Source organism: Ovis aries, chromosome 3 (genome assembly GCF_016772045.2).
Source record: "Ovis aries strain OAR_USU_Benz2616 breed Rambouillet chromosome 3, ARS-UI_Ramb_v3.0, whole genome shotgun sequence".
Lineage (NCBI taxonomy): Eukaryota > Metazoa > Chordata > Mammalia > Artiodactyla > Bovidae > Ovis > Ovis aries.
The window spans coordinates 81,009,382-81,030,414 of record NC_056056.1 but is presented as its reverse complement, the minus strand read 5'-3'; the positions used below and the strand labels follow the sequence as shown (position 1 = coordinate 81,030,414).

At 50.4% G+C, this 21,033-nt stretch overlaps 1 long non-coding RNA gene across 2 annotated transcripts; it reads right to left on the bottom strand.

Moving 5' to 3' along the window:
- Positions 1-638: 638 nt before the first annotated feature.
- On the bottom strand, positions 639-19,530 carry LOC121819061 (uncharacterized). 2 transcript variants are annotated; one of them, XR_006059215.2, is made up of 3 exons: positions 19,332-19,530; positions 11,583-11,647; positions 639-11,139 (listed from the first exon to the last, which is right to left on the bottom strand). It is a non-coding gene; the product is annotated as an uncharacterized LOC121819061 (long non-coding RNA). The 2 variants fall into 2 exon arrangements; XR_009600168.1 differs by having other exon boundaries at positions 639-11,647.
- Positions 19,531-21,033: the final 1,503 nt, after the last annotated feature.

Genomic DNA, 21,033 nt, shown 5'->3' with positions numbered 1-21,033 from the left:
CCATCCATAAAGGACGTTTGTGCCCGGGCAACACCGCCCACCTGGGGCTGGGGGGCAGGGGCTGCTGCGAACACAGCGCCACAGTGAAAGCAGGACAAACGCGCCTGTGTCCGCCCTGGCCGAGGTGCCGGAGGAAGCGCGGTCCGGGCCGAAGTGTTAATGGGCCTCCTTCCTGCCCTGCCCAAGCCAGCTCCCCGGGTGCTCATCCCCTCTCCCCGAAACGCCTGCTTCCGCTCAAGGCCTGGCACGCCCCCTCCGCATCCCTGGCCCCCCTCCCCGTCCCTGGCTGCAGCTCAGTCCTACTTTGACAAGCATCCCTCTCAGCCTTTTGAGTTTATGGCTTTTTCGTGTGCCTTCCCTTCATGTGGTGGGAAACCGAGGCGCTGGCCCCCAGAGTAGAGACCAGGCCTGGGGTGGAGGAGGCCTGGAGGCCTGGCCAAGCCATGAGAGGGGAAACTGGAATCCCTCCTCAGGTAGATAAGGGCCAGGCAGGGAACAGTGCAGGAAGGGCACGCTCCCAGCTCTGTCCCCAGGGGGACAGGTGGGGGAAGCCCAGGAGACCATTCTCAAAGGGGTCAGCACCAGCCCGCGGGATGGCCAGCAGCCATTGCAAGAAGGCAAGCAGGGGTACTTGTGGATTTGTTTTTGTTTTAAAATGAAATATTTATTAAGCACTGACTGGGCCTTGTGCCAAGTCCATGAATTGATTATCTCATTGAATCCTCAAGAAAAGTCAACATTACCATGACTCTCATTTTTACAGATGATAAAATTGGGGCCCACAGGGGTTAAGTACCATGCGCCCAGGTCACAGCTTATTGGTAGCAAAACGAGGAGTCAAGCCCAGGCAGAGACCATGTGTTGGAGAAAAGCCACCACACTTTGCATTTTTGTCAGTTACTCCCGAGCTTCTGTATCATCTGGGCCTGAGATTGATTGTTAGGGTGTCCCTGAGCCCCTGGGTCAGCCCCAGGAGGGCCAAGAAGGAACCCGTCATTCCCCAGGCTCCCTGTGCCCTTATAGACTAGGGGGTACCATGGGAGCCTCAAGCTCCCGTAGGTATTGGCACCATCTACAAGTTGACATCTTCCCATAAGGAGACATAGTTCCAAATGTATGTAGAAACTGTTGGATAAAACCCATACTCATTTAGAAGTGTTAATGAATGCATATTTGTTTATGATCATTTGTATTTTTTCTGAATCAAAGGATTTTTTTAAAGTATGACTGCTATCACGTGAAGCAGGGAGTCGGTCTGCAAAATGTTTCGATTCTCTAAAAGAGTGTTTATTAAAAAAAAAAAAAAAGTTCCGAAACCACTTTACAGACGAAGACACCCATGGCCTGAGAGGTAGCATATCCTGGCCAAGTTTCAGACCAAACAGGGGACCCAGAGGGGACTAGAAGTGGGGCAGGGCTCCCTTTCTGCCTGGTCAGGGCAGCCCCCAAGACGCATCACAGAAGGGGGCCTGCCCAGGGCTGCAGGGGTAGACTCTGGGGACTACAACCCAGTGGGGCTTGGAGCTTGAGGGACAAAGGGGCTAGGAGAAATTCGGGGGCTTCACTGTCTCCCAGAGGGTGGGGACAATTCTAGGAACCAAGAGTACCAGCCTTACCTGTTGTTTCTTCTAGGAGCCTTTTCATAAGGCTGGCATTGCAGTTCCTTCAGCCGAAAGCAAGCTTTGTGTGACTAGAAGGAATATGGGAGGGGGCTTTCAATGGGCAAATTCCTCCTACTCCACACTACTGGGCCAAAGGGATAGACTATCCCCTTTTCCCCAAAGGAAGGAAGCAAAGGAAAGACATTTCTGGAGCAGTCTGTGTTTTTACAGGTTAGGATTTTCTTTTGTTTTTAACCTCAACAATCCTATAAAGCAGATCCCACAACTCCCATTTTGACAGATGTACCTCTGAGAGGTGAAAAGCTATTTAAAGGCAGAGCCAGTACCTAAACTTGACCCCACACTGTGGGGCCTGATCTACCTTCTGGGGGCAGTGGGGGTGGCGAAGCTGCCAGAAGGAAGGGGAGGGGGAGTGAGAGGGGGAAGGTGAGGCCCAGCCCCCACATCCCTTACCCCAGCGAACATCCTCTCTGCCTGCCTTTGTTCACAAAACCGAAAAAGTGATGATGGTTTTCCTTCCTCTCTTTAAGAAAACAACAGAATCAAAACAAACAGAGAAGGGGAACTCCCTTCTGTAGCTTTTGCCAGAAATAAAAGGAAGAAATAGTTCCAGTCCAGCCTTAGGCCAGCTACCCGGACAAGGTGTAGGAGGGGAAGAGAGAGTAGCCCTCTCAAAAACCCAAGCTTCAGCACCCCCACCTCCTGGTCCTTATACAACCCTTCCCCCACTGGTCATCTCACCACCCAAGATCACACACACTGACACAGCAGAGGCAGTTGAAACTTCCCAGAGGGCTTTAGTAAATCCTAAAGAAGGGCAAAAAGGAAATAAAAACACCCCCTCCCTAAAATACAAACCAGCACGGGCCACCTCCCATGGCCACTTCCCACTCAGGGCCCCCAGGCCTGCCCCATTTCTCTCTTCTGAGCTGACTTCTCTGAAGTCTCCATAGAGCAGTGATACCTCACAAGGTTCTGTTCTCCCTATAGCCAACTTGCCTTTGATTGTTAGTGGCCACAACAATCAATGCCTGGAGTAGCCTTCAGTTCATGGTACTGTAGGACACACATACTTACCCTAGCCTGAGCCCTCCCATTCATTCCCTAGTTCAGCTTGCAGTTCCAGATATCTTGTGCTGATTGGCTCATCTGGGGTGACTGACAGCTTCAGAGGTCTGCCCCCTGCATACAAGGTGGCCTTAAAGGCTCAGCAGTGTCATCCTCACTGAGGGACTTGATCTCACAGAATTGGCCCATCAGTCAGCTTCACTCTTTGACAGCAACTCTGGGACCAAAAGCGCCTTTTGGAAACTGGATAGATTAAGGAGTTGTGATCTAGTTTCAAGGTCAGAGGGTAGTTGGAGAAGAGCTTTTCCTCACTGAGACTCACTAGTCTCAGCAAGTACTAAATGAGTACTTAGTATTGTACTCCATACGGTACTTGGTCCTGTGGAAAGTGTAAGGGGACAGATGAGTCTCAGGATCTCCTGGAGACCTGGGAGAGAAGGTGGTAGGGAGAGGATTGTGCCTAAACCATTCGAGAAGTGTCTAAATGGAAACTCAGCTCCTCTTGAAGATGTGTGAGGGTAGGAGGAAGAACTCAGGTAACACCGCTAACTTTTGGGGAATTATTGCACCACAGGATTCTGGGCTCCCTCTTGTTTCCCAGGGCTGACAAGGCCTGCTTTTAGCAGGTGTCCAGTTTGTGTCTGTTGGACAGATAGCCGCTGTTTGAGCTTCACTGACATTGGAGAGTCAGAGGAGGTCAAGCAAAGATGACTTTCCTGAAGATGAGGCCAGGGCAGGGCTAAGGCCAGACTTTCTAACCTCTGTAAGTGTTCGCTTTCCTCAGTTCCCGCAGGTCCTCCTCACCCTTCATCTTTGTTGCCTGGACATTAAGGCTACATTCTTCCTTTGCTTTGTGCCTTTAATACATCCTCCAAGTGGCCCCTGGGGCTATGGTGCCAAAACAGTTGTGTCATGCCTTCCTGATCTCCAAAGCTTTTTTCAGTGGTGCTTGCCCACCAAACAGAGCCTATGACAGCTTCCTCTCTCCCCCAAGCTGCACCGAGCGCAGTGGCTGGGGGCTCAGGCTCCACAGTCAGGCCCCTGGGTTTAGATTCCAGCTCTACCCCCTTACCAAGTGGTGACGCAGGACAAGTTACTGATACTGATACTTCTCAAGCCTCGGTTTCCTCTGTGCAAGATGGGGATGCCAACAGTATCCACTCGTAGGGGTTGGGTGAGGGTTAAATGAGATATATCCTACATAGAGATACACAGTAGAGCCCCCAACACTTGCTGGTCTTCCTCAGCATTCCCAGGAGGACTCTTTGTCTTCCCACTGACTCAGGAAGGTTCTTGAAGGCAGGCACCATTGTTCTGTATCTTCCCTAGGTCCTAGCTGTTGTTGTTCCATTACAGGAGTTCAGTAATGCTTGTAGGCCAGGGTGTAGAGCTTAGAAAGTGGGCCCAGAGCTGGCAGATTTGATTTCTCTCTAGCCCAGAACACCCTCCTCTGCCATCCCTGGCCCTAGCACACTCCTGCTCCGTCTTTAAGACCTACTCTGTCTTACCTCCTCCAGGAAGCCTTCCCTGGTTCTCACGTTGGGTCAGGCCCCTCTGTGTCCCTGCTGCAAGCATGGTAGATATGTCCTGATCAGTTCTTGGTTTAGGCAACTGGCTTCCAAGAGACTGTGCCCCATCTCACCCCCTGCCAATTCTGGCTCAACACCAGTCCAACGTTTTGATGAATAAATTGAAGGATTTATTCTGTGACCTTGAGCAAATCCCCTCTGTCCCATTCTAACAAGGGGAAAGCACTGTCTTTCTTGAATAAGTAGGAGGGAGGAGCCCCAAGGTAGAAGGGGCAGGGCCAGGAGAGGAATGAAAGAGCTTGTGGCTAAATGGGATCCCTCAGGGGCAACCATGCTGGCTTAACCAGTGACAGCTAGAGTAGAGAGTTGCCCCATATCCTGATGTGCCCCAGGTGAAGCGCTCTCCCCACATGAGGATAGAAGAGCAGGGTCCCTTGGCAAGCCCAACTGAAAAAAAGGAGGTCTCTGTTTTCAGGCTCTTCCCGTCCAGTAACCTGGCCCCCAGGAGCCCCCACACGATCTGCTCACCCTCCCTCCCAGCCATCAGCACAGCTGTGACCTTGAACTAGTCACCACTCATCCCTGGACTTCCAAGTTCTCTTCTCTCCTGCCCAGGGCTTAAGGTGCCACCATGGGGCAGTGCCTGGGAAGGAGGCCAGGGATGGACTCCTGGCTGGCTGACCACTCCCCAGTGGGGTGTTGGCCTCAGCAGGCAGGTTTCAGCTTTCAGAGTGTTTTCCTGTCTAGGGCACTTTCTATTTTTCAATACTTTTCCTAACTCATCCAAACAAGAAAAAAGGAAACTGGTCAACCTTCTAAGGGCTAGGAGGGTGGGGGGTGGGCAGAATTTACCCTGGTAAAGGCCAGAGGCAGGGCTAGGGGCCCCTCTACCCCCATCCCCCCATCCTCCCACACCCCTCCCTGCCAGGCTGACTCATTGTTTTGCAACAAACAGGCGGCCAGGCCCTGGCCCTGGCAGTTTCTCGAAGTCCAGCCTCAAAGCAGGCTGGGTTCAATCCCTGCCCTTCTAACGGCCCAGGCAGGCCTGGGGTGATTGGGTTATCTCTGTCTGCATCCCCTTTGTTTGGGGCAGCCACTTGCTAACCTGAAGTAAACACACTTGTCTCTGGACACGTGAGAAGAGAAGGGGCTGTTATCTCTGGAGACCAGAGAGATTCCTCTCCCCTGACAGGTTCCTCTGCAAAGGGGAGGGATTTCAGATGGTAGTATCCAGAGACTGGTGCCTGCATTCAAATCCCAGCTCCACCTGCCACTTACTGTGGGTGGCCTTGGGCAAGTCACCAACCCTATCTGCTTCGACCTCCCCAGTCTACAAAATATTGGGATACCAGTACCTACTTCAGAGTTGTTCTGAGCATTGATGAGTTCATATTTAAAATGGGCTATATGTCATTATTGTTTGGTCGTGTCTGGCTCTGTTGTGAGCCTGTTAGGCTCCTCTGTCCATGGAATTTCACAAACAATACTGGAGTGGGTTGCTATTTCCTTCTCCAGGGAATCTTCCAGACCCAGGGATTGAACCTTCCTCTCCGGCATTGGCAGATGGATTCTTTACCACTGAGCCACCAGGGAAGCCCAAGTGGGCTATATAAAAACTATTTAAAGGAAAAAAAAGCTCTATATAAGTGGTGTTAAATCAGGGTGGGGGGCAGGTCTATAATAATGAACACCCTAATCCAGGCTCTAAGGGCATTTCCCAGCCCCCTGTGCCCACCATCTCCCACTCACTCCCCTCAGTGAGCCAAGCTTCTTTACTTTGCATCCCTGAACAGAGGGCATTGATGGGCCCCAGCAGGTAGGCACTGGGGCCCCACGCTCCTTTTCAAATGGAAGTTGTGCAGGGGAAATCCTCAAGGGAGGTAGGCGCCAGCCTGGGGAGGGTCTGGCCACCTGAGGGGCTGCATGGAGAGGGTTTGCAAGAGCTTTTAGAATTTCAAAAAGAATCCCCAGGAATGGACAGCCCACAGGGGTGGAGTGATGGAGCCAGCAGGGGCAGGGCGGGGGCGGCAGAGGGGTGGGGGCAGGGTAGAGGTTGTGTGGCAAACTTTCCCTGAAGTCCACTGGGGGTACCTGTCCATCCACTTTCTTTTCTGGGCTGAATTTCCCAAATAGTCTGATTTCTTAGGCTCAAGTACCAGATTCAAATCTTGGTTCTGACCTTACTAGCCGAGAGACTCTGGGCACTTTAATTACTCTCTCTGTAAAGCTTCTTTTCCTTGTCTGTGACAAGAGGTAATAATCCCGCCTTGCAGGGCTGGCAGGGGATTAAATGAGGCAACACAGACAAAGCTCTTAGTGTGAGGCCGCTGGGGGCAGGTCTCCATCGATGAGTGTCTTCTAGCCCACCCCCACCCCTGTCCTCACCCGAGACCAGAGAATCTCCTTACCTCCAGCCGGACTCCATTTGGCAGTAGATTGATACCCCTCCCCACCCCTCCTTCCTGCATCCTTTGTAATGAATCCAAGGACCTAGGCGGGCTTCTGAACCTCTTCCCTCCTGGTTTCCCCAGTGGGGAAAAGAAGTTGAGTCCAATTCAGCAGCACTGGAGACTGGTGTTGAGGTCCAGTCTCCTCCATTACTAGCAGTGAGTTCCAGGTCACAAGCCTCTATCACTCATTCATTCAGCAAATATTTCTGAGCCCCTGCTCTGTGCCTGACACTGTACAGGGTGCTGCAGGTACAATGAAAAAGACAGATCCAATCCCTGAGATCAGAGACTCATAGTCTGTCAAGGAAGACAAACATTAAATGCATATACAGTAATATAATTAATGAGTGCTACAAATGGCAATCCACTCCAGGACTATTGCCTGGAAAATCCCATGGACAAGAGGAGCCTGGTAGACTACAGTTCATGGGGTCACAAAGAGTCGGACAAGACTGAGCAACTTCACTTCACAGAGAGTGGAATGATATTTCATGGAGGGCTCAAGAGACAGTATTTCTGTGGCTTGAGCCAGGACCTGAAGGATATCGAGGAATGAAAAATAACAGCGGGGAAGGAAGAGGGGAAGAACACTGTACAGAGAGCAGAAATAACAAGTGCAAAGGCCCTGAGATCAGAAGACTTTGGTGCTCGTACTGAAGGGAGCCTATAGTGAATGAGCCAAAGAGAGGTTCACAATGAGGCTGAAGAATAGAAAGGGCTAGATCTGGTGGGACCACAGAGACCTTGGGAAAGGCTTTGGACTAGAACCTTTGGGTAGTTTTAAGGAGTGGGGGATATAGTTAGAGTGCTTTCAAAAATGTGTCCAGCAGTTCAATGGATAATGGCTTGGAATGGAATCAGAGGGACCAAGGAGCAGGCTGTCTCTCAAGGGAGAGGGGGTTGTGGTTGGACTAACAGAGAAGTGAGCAGAGTCACGACATGCTTAAGGAGTGGGTACAATAGGAATTGGTAATAGGGTGACTATGGAGGTTAAAGGAGATGGTATCGAATATTACGCTCAAGTTCTGACCTGGTAAACTAGGTGAAGGGTAGCACTAGTTACCAAGAGAAGAAGCCCCAGAGCAGGGGCAGATTGCATGGGAGGAGGATAACAGAAGTCTAGTTTTAGAGATCTTTGTTTGAAATACCTATATCAAGTAGAGGCTGGATATTTCAGACTTGAGTTTAAAAGAGAGGTCCAGATTGAGAACTGGAAATTGTAGAAATGGAATCGGCATAGGAATGGATAAGATTGCCTGAGAGAGTAACCTATGACAGTCAGAGGACCAGGCCAAAGACCTGAGGTGCACCCCATGTAAATGTCAAGTGAAACGGAGCCCCAGGTTTATCATCTCTAAAGTGGAGGTAATAATACCCAATGCTCACAGCATAACTGAGGATTATATTAAGTCATGGATGTAAGGCTCTTTCCCCAGCGCCTCGCACACAGCACAAGTACAACAGACTCTGAGCAGGAAAGCTTCGAGGGATTTGGTTGGTAATTCTCTTCATTTGCAAGTGATAGAATCTCAAACTAGTTTTAGAAAAAGAGTTTCTTCAAAGGATTCGGGATATCTCCTACAATCAGGGGAAGGACTGAATCACTAAGCCACAGCACAAAGGGCCGAACCGAGGTCCTTTGGAGGGACCTCTAGCTCTGCTTCCTGTTGGGTACAACTTCTTTTCTGTGAAGGGGCGTGCAGCTGCTGACCCTGTCTGCATTTCATGTCTTGATGCTCCCTCCTCCAGAGAGGGACTTATATTCTGATCCCAAAGTAACAGAATCTCAGGGAAGGAATCACCATGGTTCCACTTTGGGCACCACCCCCCCACCGCCCCGCCCAGTGGCTCAGTGTGGAGGAACAAAGGGACTGGCATTTACAATAACATTGTGGCATTGTCATGGAGGAAGGGGTGGGGGAGGGGAAGGAAGACTGCTAGGTCAGCAAAAACAAAAGGCAGTCCAAATTATTAACCTGGAAATGAGCTTGCAGTCAAGAAAGGGGGCTAATTAGTACCCGCAGGTGACTAAAAATGAAACACAACACCCGGCTATGTTACCACCAATTGATCCTTGACACTCCCTTGCTAACCCCCTACCCTCCACCCCACAGCTCCCACTCACCTGGACTCAGCAATAACCTCATCACATGTCCCTGGTGTTTCCCCTACAGGCTTCCTCCTTCCTTTACCCTGCCCCCACACCCCACACACACCACCCCCTGCCCCAGGCCAGAGCAGTCCTTGCAGATGGGCCTCCCCTTGGCCCCATTTTTTTTTTCTAATATTTATTTATTTATTTGGCTGCACCAGGTCTTAGTTACAGCATGTGGGATCTAGTTCCCTGAGCAGGGATCAAACCCAGGCCCACTCCTGAGAGCTCAGTGTCTTAGCCACTGAACCACCAGGGAAGTCCCTTGACCCTACTTTGAAGGATTTCCTTTTCAGGGCCTTCAGTGGCCATCCCAGACCCTAGGATTGAAGCCAATCCTTTTTTACATATTCTTTTTCATTATGATTTACTACAGGATATTCAATATAGTTCCCTTTGCTATACAGTAGGGCTTTGTTTATCTATTTTATATATAGAAGTTTGTATCTGCTAATCCCAAACTGCCAGCTTGTTCTTCCCCACTCTCTTTCCTCTTTGGTTTGTAAGTCGGTTTTCTATGTCTGTGAGTCTGTTTTGCAAATAAGTTCATATTTTATATTCTACAGATAAGTGATATCACATGGTATATGCCTTTCTCCTTCTGACTCACTTCACTTAATATGACAATCTCTAGGTCTATCCATGTTGCTGCAAATAGCATTATTTCATTTTTTTAATGGCTGAGTAATATTCCATTGTATATATATACCACATCTTCTTTAGCCATTTCTCTGTCAGTGGACGTTCAGGTTGCTTCCAAGTCTTAGCTATTGTGAACAGTGCTGCTATGAACACTGGGGGTGCCTTATCTTTTCAACTTGTACTTTTCTCTGAATCTATATCCAGGAGTAGGACTGCTGAATCATGTGGCAACTCTATTTTGAGTTTTTTAAGGAACTTCTATACTGTCCTCCATAATGTCTACCACCAGTTTATGTTCCCAACAGTTTGGGAGGGTTCCCTATTCTCCACACCCTCTCCAGCATTTGTTATTTGTAGACTTTTTAATGATGTTGAAGTCAGTTTCTTTGGCTTGACCTCTCAACCTTCCCCTCTGCTGTTACCACACCTCTCAAACCATTTCAGGCCCAGTTTACCCCAAACCTCCTCCCTCCTAGAAGGGCCCCCTGACCTCTCCAGCCTCAGAGCCCCCTGCCCCTGACCTCCAACCGGTCTGCTGCAATGTTCAGCACTCACACTGGGGGTGTGCCTGCCACATGTCAGTCACTGAGGTCAGTAGGTGCTCTCATATGCTTCATCTTACCTACTCCCTGAAAGACAGGCTCCACCATCTCCCTTCGACAGGAAGGAAGCATGCTCAGCGAAGTTAAGTGACTTTTCCCAAATCACACAGTTGGTTAGTGAAATAACCAGGACTTGAATCCAAGACTGACAACTGACCTCAAAACCTTTGCTCTAAACCAGGAGCCAGCAAACTATAACCCTGAAGGCCACATTCTGCCCACTGTCTGCTTTTACGCAACTTAAGAGCTAAGAATGATTTTTACGTGATTCAGTTCAGTTCAGTTGATCAGTCGTGTCTGACTCTTTGCGACCCCATGAACTACAGCACGCCAGGCCTCCCTGTCCATCACCAGCTCCTGGAATTCACTCAGACTCACGCCCATCGAGTCAGTGATGTCATCCAGCCAACTCATCCTCTGTTGTCCCTTCTTCTCCTGCCCCCAATCCCTCCCAGCATCAGAGTCTTTTCCAATGAGTCAACTCTTCGCATGAGGTGGCCAAAGTACTGGAGTTTCAGCTTTAGCATCATTGGGGGAAAAAAATCCAAAGAAGCATAACATTTTGGCACATGAAATTAACATTTCAGTGTCCATTAATAAAATTTCACTGGAGCTCAGGAACACCCATTTGTTTAGACGTTGTCGACGGTTATTTTCACATTACAATGGCAGACTCGTGATGGAGAACAGCCTAAACTTTTTACTTTTTGATCCTTCACAGAAGTTAGCTCCAAAAGGCGCCACCAGGCTGTGGGTGACACTCAAACCCATGGAGTTCTAAACACACCATCTGCCTCTACAGATTGCTGTCCTTCTCTAAGTGCTGCGCTTGCAGTAGAATCTTGGCAGGAAAGCGAGGTGGAGTTTAGCCTCTTTGTATCCCTAGGTACTCACGACTTGCCCCAGATGGGACTGAAATTTTAGCATCTGAGAATGTTGAAGAAATTCTTCTAAACCAGCCCCTTCTGTCATTCCCCGGGCGGGGCCAGGCCGTTCATCCAGAGTGGGCAGTGGAAGACCTTTGTCTGGACAGGATCTGATTATTCTGGCCTTGTTTGGTTTTCAAGGAATCAGCTTCAAGGAAAGAAGCAGGAGAATTGAGTCTTATCCAGAAGAATGTGGTGGAGATTTGTCTCGGGGACTAAGTGGGATGATGACAAAGAAAGCACTAAGCCTGAAGACTGGCATGCATGTCATAGATGCTGGATGACCTGCAGCTTTTGTGAGGAGGAAGGGGAAGAGGTAGGAATTGGGGAATTCTGGAAGCTCCAGGCTTTTCCTGTCTGTAGGGGGCTTTTGTGTAACAGAAAGAGGCTTGGCTTCCTCCCATACAGGGGGCCCTGCCCACCCCCAGGACACTTTTGGGGAGTGAAGTGGGAAATGGACCGCAACTCCTGTACACACCTCAGAGCTGTGGATGGCAGCCCTGCTGGACCTAAGAGCAGGGAGACCCCAGGAGGGTTTTCCAAGTTACCCGCCCCCTCAACTTCACCATCACCTCCAGCCTATTCACAAACCTTCCTGAGCTTCAGTTTCCTCTTCTGTATAATGGGGGTGCTTGTCTTCTCTTCCTCGGGCAGTTCTGAGAATGAAATGAAGGAGCAGGTGTGGAAGTTAGGATGGAGGGTTTTGATGTTAACCAAATGACCAAACGGAAGCCTGCCATCTGGGGTCCTCCAAAAACTGCTGTTGACCGGAAGGGCTTTGTTGCTGACTTTCTGGAAAGTATATGCCGTAGAGTCTGCAAAGCAGAGGGCTCTACTGTCCATAACTTATCATGGCTAGCATCGTTTCTACACTTGATCTTGCTTTGGGGGGCAGAGGTGGGGGCAGTAGGAGAGGAAATGCAGAGAGGGGATGAAATACTAGAGCAGGATTTCTCCAACTTCACCTGGGGGAGTTGTTTAAAACCAGATTCTGATCCAGTAGGTCTGAAAGGCGTGGGGCCTGAAAGTCTGCATTTCTGACAGGGTCCCAGAGGACACTCCTTTGAGGACTACTCTGTCACAAGGGCTAGAAGACCTTAGAGCAGCTGGAGAAGGTGGGGCCGGGGTTTCCTTGCCCGAGGCAGGCAGGAGCAGTGAAAGTCTTCACCATCTCAGTGGATCTGCTTCTTGAAGCGAGGGGCAGACTCCCAGGACCCCAGGGATCAGCCCGGCTGGCCCCAGACTTGGAAACTGTGTAGGCGAAGCCTTCCTGGAAGGACCCACACCCTCAGTGAAGGAACTGAATCTGGGGAGCCAAGGAAGGGCTGGGTTTCCCCCCAGATCAAAGCAGGTTCCTCAGCCTTTGATTCGCAAAGAAGCAGACCCTTCAGAGGCTGGCCTGAGTCTCAGGCTGGCTGGCCTTGGGGCCTGGGGTGAGTGGTCAGAGGCCCCCAGCCTGCTCTCCTTTTACATGACAGCTTGGCCGTCTAACAAAAGGGCAGTCCTTGAAAGGCCGTATGGGGCTGTTAAAAGCTTCCGGCAATGGTTTAATTGGGGGCGATTAAAGTGTCCACCTCAGGAAGGCCCACCCTTCAAAGGCCAACCAGGCCTGGCTCCCCTGCCCTCAGCACCTCTCCCCTCAGCCCCACCCCCCATGGTAGCCCTGCCCCCAGCCTCTCCCTTCAGCCCCTCAGCCCCCTTTCCCTGGGGCTCCCTGCGGACCAAGGAAGTCAGCCTAGGGACCCTTTGGCCAGCCTGTCTGGGGGGATTCCGTCCTGGCCCCTGGACCATTGGTACCATTTGTTCACACAGTTTGGCCTCGTGGCTGAGTCTGTGTGGGAGGCGGAGAAGGCTGAGTCTGAGACACAAAGGGCCCCAGAACAGGCTCACCCTGAGACTCCCGCCATCTCTCTCTCCCCCAGGGAACCTAGCCTGGTCTCTGGACCCACCCTCCAGCTTCCTTACCAGCTCCTTTCCCCAGGCCCCTCGCCTGTCTGGAATTTCATGGTCACTGTTAGGGGGCTCCCATAGCCCACTACATGTTAAGCTTCCAGACATCTGCTGAGATACTCTCCGGGAGCCGCTAGGGGCTCAGAGGGGACCAGACAGGGACCACAACTCAGAAAAGTGCTGGATAAGTGAATATAGTGAAAGCAATAGGGCCTGATACAGGTAAAATGAGGTGAGCTCTGAGAAGGCCCTCACTTCTGGTGGGGCTGAGGGAGCAGACAGGCAAGGAAGACAACTTTCTGGAAGCAAGCAAGCCTAGAGTTAGGACACGGTCAGCTCAGTTTGGCCCATTTGCCAACCTTGATGTTAAAAGCAAGACCACAGCTGACTTCACTAACAGATTGCACCCACCCAACCAACTCAGGGATCCTCAGAAGGGGAAGTGGTATAGATTTTTCCATCAAGTCTAGAAATAGTTGTTCTGTGGGTATCTGGTTCAGACACTTCCCCAGGGCCCATGAAGTGTGTCAGAATCTTCTCTAGCTGAGCCAGTAGACAGGGAGATGTCTTACGGGGTTCTTTGGGCGCTATTTTCCTCTCCCGTCCCTTTCACCCATCTCCCCACAGGCCTTTCTCTTCAAGTGACCTATTGTGTCTCCCAGGCCCTGCTCTCATCAGCCCCATCAGGCTTTGGTTGCATGTTGACCAGCCAGTGCTGCTCTAAGGACAGAGGTGCTAGGGAGAAGGGTCTCTGGGATTTCCAGGTCCCAGGTTGGAAAAAGGAAACTCTATCCTTTTTCCAGGGTGACGGTGAAGCGAAAGTATTAGTCTCTCAGTTATGTCTGACTCTTTGCGATTCCATGGACTGTAGCCTGCCAGACTTCTCTGTCCATGGGATTCTCCAGGCAAGAATACTGGAGTCGGTTGCCATGTCCTCCTCCAGGGGATCTTCCCGACCCAGGGATCAAACCTGCATCTCCCGCATTGCAGGTGAGTATGAGATAAAACCAAGCCCCGAGGCAGGGAGGCCTCAGCCTGAACTGAAGGCAGCAGAAAACCACCCGCCTGACACCCCTGTCCTGTTCCAAGTCCTCTCTTGGGAGGAGACCTTGACTGTCCTCCTGTGCACCCAACAGTTTTCCTGGCCTGTCTCCAGAACCTGTTCGAGTCTCAGAGGCCCACACAGGACAGGGCCAAGTGAGAGAGCCTGAGAGGTAGGCAGGAGTGGAGGCTCTGAGCAGAGCATTGTGACTGGACCCCCAAAGCCAGGCAGGCACCATAACTTTGGATTTTCAGCAATTCTTGATCCCAGAGATCTGGCTGCTGGTTCCCTCTGCAGTATCGTAACATCTCACTCACCAGAGTACCAAGCTGTGAGGCACACAACCCATCCCAAGCCACTTTTCTATCTCTGAAGGCTCCTGGTGGGCAGAGCAGCCAACATCAAAGATTCTCATGTGAACTGTCCACCCCTCCCTCGTAGCCTCAGCCTGGCAAAGAAGCCCTCTAATGAAGCAGCTCCAGACTTCCAGATCCATTCACTGGAAATACAACCTGAGTGGTTCTCTCACCCAAGGCGTGCATCGAGGACAGGTAGCCATGGTTACTACATGGGGCTACAGAAAGAAATAGTAAATGTTGGTGAGGATGTGGAGAATGTAAATACACCTACATTCTTGGTGGGAATGTAAATTGGTGCAGCCATTATGGAAAACATGAGGGAGATTCCTCAAAGAATTAAGAATAGAACTATCATGCTGCTGCTGCTGCTGCTAAGTCTCTTCAGTCATGTCCAACTCTGTGTGACCCCAGAGATGGCAGCTTACGAGGCTCCCCCACCCCTGGGATTCTCCAGGCAAGAACACTGGAGTGGGTTGCCATTTCCTTCTCCAATGCATGAAAGTGAAAAGTGAAAGTGAAGTCGCTCAGTCGTGTCTGACCCTTCATGACCCCATGGACTGAAGCCCACCAGGCTCCTCCATCCATGGGATTTTCCTATCATATGATCCAGCTATCCCACTTCTGAGCATATAACCAAAGAATACGAAAACACTAATTCAAAAAGATATATGCACCTCTATGTTCATTGCACCATTTATATAGCCAAGATATGAGGCCAACCTCAGTGCCCATTGACAGATGAATGGATAAAGAAGATGTGTATAAAAAAGACACACACACACACAGTAGAATACTACTCAGCCATAAACAGTGAAATCTTGCCGCTTGTGATACCATGGATGGACCTCGAGAGTATTACGCTAAGTGAAATAAGTCATGCAGAGAAAGACAAACACCATATGATTTGATTCATATGTGGAATATAAAAAACAAGCAAAATAAATGAACAAACCAAAGAGAAATAAACACATAGATACAGAGAACCCAACAGTGGTTATCATAGGGGAAGGAGTGGAGGGAGATGGGAGGGAAAAATGGAAAAGGGGATCAAGTGTATGGTGACAGATGGAAATGAAATTTTTGGTGGTAAGCACACCGTAATACATACAGAAGTATATGAAATGTAATGTTAGAAACCAATGTTACCTCAATTAAAAAAAAAAAGAAAAGAATCAGGGCTGTGGAAACTCAGAAAAGAGCTGTCTACTTCCCCATTCTAGTCACTCTTGCTAAGACTTACTGTTTTCTACTAGGGTGACCAACTGTCTTGGTTTCCCTGGGACTGGGGGGACTTTCAGTTTAAAAAGCTGGACAGACTCAGGCAAACCATCTTGATTTGCTCAGGACTGAGGACTTTCTGAGGATGGGTTTTCAACGTTAAAACTAGGAAGGACAGGGTGGTCACCCTCTCTTTCCCTCATAGTCTGGCCTCTGCCCCCATCGGTCCCCTGAGACAGTGTCCAAAGGCCACCAACAACCTTCCAAGGTCAGTTCCTGTGGCCTCCTCCCCCTTCTCCTGCCCCATGGTGGGGTGGGAGGGTGGGGGGAATGGTGGAAGGCTGGGCTGTACCCAGCTGGCCTGGAGGGTGCATGGGGGTGGGGCAAGGGGTCAGGGAAGCGGGAGCCTCACTGTCCCACCCTCTCGAAGTTGGTTTCTGGGCCTGTGCCCTTTATCACCTCCTCACACTATCTGGCTGCCTGAAGGAGTATCTCCTCCTCGTCCATCTGCCCTGACTCAGATAAGCTGAGGGGCCACCCTGGCAAGACAGAGGGGAAGCTGTGGCCTGGGTCTTACACTGCCCTGAACCTTCTTGCTTGCCTGACCTTGGCCAGAAAAGCAGCAAAGCATCCCCCTGGGGCTGCTATATCCCAGGGTGGACGGGAATGCCTATATTCACATGACAGATGGGAAAATGGAAGCAAGACAAATGCTGTGACTTGCCCAAGGTTTCTGGGCCAGACCTATAGAATGCAGGGACTGTAAGAGCTTCAGAGAACGTGCCCAAAGGCTTCTGCGATGGAGCTCCAGGGACTCAGACTTACACTCTGAGCCTAAGCGGGGTGAAAGACACACAGATGAAGATTCAGCACCCCCACGTCCCCAGTGGTCTCAGGCCGTCCTCCCAAGTCACCCAGGCCCAGGGCCTTGAGACCCGCCTCCTTCAGGGCTCTTACCCCCAGAAGTCCTCCTGCCTGGGTTTTTCCCTGGCAACAAAACCTGATCTTTGCTGCCAGAACTCAGCCTTAAGTGTTGTCAGGGTCGCACTTTTAGCCTTCCTGAGTTCCCATTGCTCCAGGATAACTGGACATTCCAAACCTTCCCTGACTACTCCCAACCCCACCCACCACTCCTCTGTCCATCCTCCAGGCAGTGGATATGGCCACACAAAATTCCTCATGGTCCCCAAACATGCCATGTCCTTTTTAGCTTCTGCTTGCTCCAGCTCCTCCTTAGGAAAGTGACACCTTTCCCTCACCTAGATCTATGGCAACACTGCTGGTCCCTAAAGGGCCAGCTGGAATGTTCCTCCAGGAAGCTTCCCTGAATATGCGAGTCAGAAGCTAATTCTCCTTTAAACGGATTTAGGACTTACCATGTCCCAAGCACAGGCAAGGCCCTGTGTCTCATTTAACCCTCACAACAACCACGAGTATCAAGCACTTTACTATTATCATCCCCATGTTATGGACAAGAAACTGAAGCACAGAGAGGTCAGGTAGCAGGCCCAAGGTCACACAGATGGAAAGGGACAGAGGCAGAACTTAGGTTCTGGTTGTTTGGATCCAGAGCCTGAGCTGTAAGCCACCAATGGCCTGACACTAGCAGTGTTTATATCTCCGTTAGGGGCCCCTCCTTGGCTACACTGCACTATAGAAGCTCCTTGGGGCAGGGAACATGCAGGACTGGCTTCCCACCCAAGTCTTAGTATGCACTTAGAGAGCTCAGAGAAGGACCTTTACCCCAGACTCCTACACAGCCCTAAAGGGAAGGACAGAATTCTATTATCCCTACGGCCAATTCCAAGGAGTCTCTGCCTGGCTTCTTTTTGGCTACGGGGGCCTGGTCCCAGCCTGAGCATGGGATGTGGATGGCACAGCCAGTGGGGGGCTGACAATAGGCTCCTGGGAGCCCCAGTAGCCCCCAGGACCTCTCTCTGCCCCTCCAATCCTTCTTTCCTAAAGGCCAGTCCATACCCACCTCCTCTAAGAAGCTGTGTCTGCTTCCCCTAGACCTGCCCCTGTCTAGTTAGTCCCTTTGTCCTTGTCCTGCTGGTCTTCCGTCCCAGTTGGCGGATGTGTCCAGATGCCCACGTCGACTCTAAGCTTTCTGCCTCGTAGCTCCCCCATATCCACATGAGACTCTAGCTGTACCTCTTTTTTAACAATTTTTTTCTATGGGACTTCCCTGGCAGTCCAGTGGTTAGTACTCCAGACTTCCACTGCAGAGGGCCTGGGATCAACCCTGTTTAGGGAACTAAGATCCCACAAGCCATGTGGCATGACCAGAAAAAAAAATTTTTTTTTAATGAAATTGATTCCCAATTTGAAGAGGCAGGACAATAACTGAGCTTGTGAAAATTTATAGAAATATTTGCTACAATATGCACATTGTATATTAATATACAATAAGAACCTGTTTGCCAATGCAGGAGATATAAGAGATGCAGGTTTGATCCCTGGGTTAGGAAGATCCCCTGGAGGAGGGCATGGCAACCCACTCAAATATTCTTGCCTGGAGAATCCAATGGACAGAGGGGCCTGGCGGGCTACAGTCCATAGGGTCACAAAGAGTTGGACACAACTGAAGCGACTTAGCATACAAGTACACACAATATTATATTAATTAAATAATATATGATATTAAGTTTCATGCTGAATAAATAATCCAATATAATTTTTATTTCTATATAAAAGTATAATATTTCACTCAAGACCAGTTATTTTGCGTATTTTCTCTTTTGATAAATGATGAAATTCAGTCTTAAAAATTCAGCTGAAGGAGGGAACACAGGAAAAATTACTGCTTTATGGGTAGTTTGCTGCCTGCTTTCGGATGTACACTGAAGGCTTCAGTCCTCTGGTGGGTGTCAGCCAGGCTCAGATGTACTGAACTAGCTGGAAGGTCTCAGGGCTGAGGCAGGGAGAGGAGGCGCACACGTGCCCAAGGGGGTGTGCCTCTGTGAGTGTGTGTGTATGTGTGTACATACCATGGGTGACTGTGAATCAATTTGTATGTGTGGGTGTGTAAATGTGATTTATGTATGTCCTTGCACAGTCTGCTTATATGCGTGAATGCTCTGGGTACAGGTGAGCAGGTATTCAGGAGCCCTCCCTCCCCTACATAACCCAACTCCTACTCATCCCTAAGGGTATGCCCCTGCCCGCCTCACCCCTGAAGCCTGTTCTGACCCTCCAGCTCACACTGTCCTCTCCCTTCCCCTCCCAGCTGACCCGCAGCCCTGACCTGCTGACCTACATTACCAACACTGTTCATCTTGTTCTGGTTCAGGCTTGGAGCTTGGTCACCCTTGCTCTCTGGGGGCGAGGCTGACTCCTTTCAAATTACCCCAAAGTCCAGCTTAGGACAGGGGACACTGCCTTGCCCAGTACACACTCCTGACCTGAATTAAAGCCAACTGTATTGAAAAGAAACACAAGTGACTGGAAACTAGAGCCCACTAGCTTTCCTCTTTCAGCTCTGAGCTCTTTTACTGTATCTTTCCATCCATCCTTTCTCTAACTTATTTGCTGTCTCAGTGTTCAGCTTACAGAGTACTTCCTTGTACACCCATATCTCATTCAAATCTCATGACCACCCTTTAAGATAAGAATACTTATCCACAGTGAGCAGATGATGAAACTGAAGCTCAGAGGGGCCGCTTCATGACTCATCCAAGGTCACTCAGCCTGGAAGCAGGGTCTAGAAACCTCACACCTGAATGAACACCACATCCCACCCCCCACCTCGCGCTCCCAGCCCCTCCCTACCAGTAAGCGCCTGGGGTCAGAGGGCAATCCCCAGCTTGGAGGGGGTTCTTCCTGACCTCCTGTAACTTCTCTGTGTCCTGAGGTCACTGCTGGAAGATGAACCAGGGACCACCGCCAGGGACAACCCCACCCAGCCAGCACTCCCAGCTGCAGGAGGGGCCGCGAGTTCAGTGGACATTGTTCCCAGCCCGTGGTTACTGATTTGACAACAGCCCTGTTCCTCTCCAGCCAGCCCCGGAGTTAATGATTAAGGAAGGGATTAATATTAACCACCTGTCGGGCCATGGCGTAACGTCTCTGTCTGCACCTGAGCCTACCTAAAAATACCTCCCACCTGCTGTGGGCCAGCCTCGCACAGGTCCTATAAGCCCCTTGCTCTGGTCATCACCTCCCCATGCAGCCACCCTGGCCCTGGCCCTGTCCCTAACCCAGCTTCTGCTCATCCAAGCCCTCTCCCATACCCACAGCACAGACCCAAGAAGTTTTCCTGTAGCTTGACAGCTGCAAGCCACACTGCTGAAAGCAGTCCTGGTGGGCTTTCTAGAAGAGGCAGACTTGCCTTAAGCTAACTGCTCTGTGTTTCTGGAGACTGCAGGGTCAGAAGGTTGCATTCCCCTGTGTGATCCGGTTTATCAGTGTTCTTATCTCCTTGCCTAAGTCCTTCCTCCACCTAGAGACCTCTCTGAATCTATGCTTCCTAGACCCCGACACCCCAGGCCACAAGGATTTATTTCACTGAAGAAATCACAAAAGAGAGGGACCCTCCGCAGTCAAGCTCTTCTTTTCCCCAGGGAGGATCTGGGGGCCAGCCCCCTACAGGAAGTCTCTGAGACTGACTTAGGTCTAGGTTGTCCTGGACCTTGCTCCCCCAGCTTCCCTCAGCCCTGGCTGATTCAGGCTGGCGTGGCTGTTGCCTACAGCTGCAGGAAGCTGGCTGCATCTGTTGGAATTGTCCTTTGAAGTTCAACCGTGCAGCCCATGTGGTCCTCCAAAGGCAGAGGGCGGGGACAGCTGTATCACACAGAAGCCCATGGTCAGCCTCTCCATGGCAGGAACCACAGACAGGATGACACAGGGCTCACTCAGTCTTTTTCTAGAAAAAACTAAATTCTCTACTCAAGTAATAATGGTTCTGAAAGCTCTCGGTTTTTGCTTAGGGGGAAGCCCCAGTTTGCCTGCTGAACACCCATGTGGCCTTGGACTACCCTCTCTGTGTATCCTGCAGAACTGCATTCCCACTGCAAGCCTGGGGACAGACATGATCACCCCCATTTTACAGATGGGGAAACTGAGGCTGGGTGAGGTTAAACAGCTAGAAAGTGGCAAGAGGTTGGCTTGCCTGACCCAAAAGTCATACAAAGTTTAAAAGAACCTAGCAGGGAACCCCGAATTCAGTTCTTCAAACCAGTCCTTCCTTCCTTTTACCTTTCACCCATATTGATACTTGTACTCAATCCCAAAGAGTTTTCCCATGTGGGACTCTTCCCAGCAAATACACCCCTTGTTTCCTATGATCTGAGGATGTGACCCAAGGAAACTCCGCACAGAGATTCAGGAACTTCAGATGGGGATTTATTTCCAAGTCCCTCCTAAATTTGCAAAGGTTCTCACAGAGACTTCTAGAAGGATTTACCACCTTCCTTCTTTCTGCAGGTTGTAAACCATCTTACCAGACCCAGGCTGCTTCGAATCAGCATTGCAC